Source organism: Halyomorpha halys, unplaced genomic scaffold (genome assembly GCF_000696795.3).
Source record: "Halyomorpha halys isolate HHAL.00 unplaced genomic scaffold, Hhal_1.1 Scaffold1290.1, whole genome shotgun sequence".
NCBI lineage: Eukaryota > Metazoa > Arthropoda > Insecta > Hemiptera > Pentatomidae > Halyomorpha > Halyomorpha halys.
Window position 1 is genome coordinate 229,963 of NW_027106157.1, and position 335 is coordinate 230,297.

The following is a 335-nucleotide window of genomic DNA, read 5'->3' on the forward strand; positions in this document are numbered from 1 at the left end:
TATATATGAAATTGTTAAAATTCATTTATTCCCTGTTAAACTTGATATTATCCTTTTATTGATAAGACCATTATATCATTATAAAATATTTTTTCGGGGCTGAAAAAGGGTAATGATGCCATAAAAATGCAATAAGTGATCTTAAAACTCCATTTCCAGGACAGTAATATTAGTTATAATTATCCTCCGTTTTCCATAATGTATGAGATCTATTGTAAATTACAAAGTGATTAGAGATTTTCCAATTACATTGATTCTTCCCTGATTTTTATTTTTAAAACGACTGCTATTGGTCAATTAGGGCAGTTATATAAATGGCTTTCAGTTCTCATAAT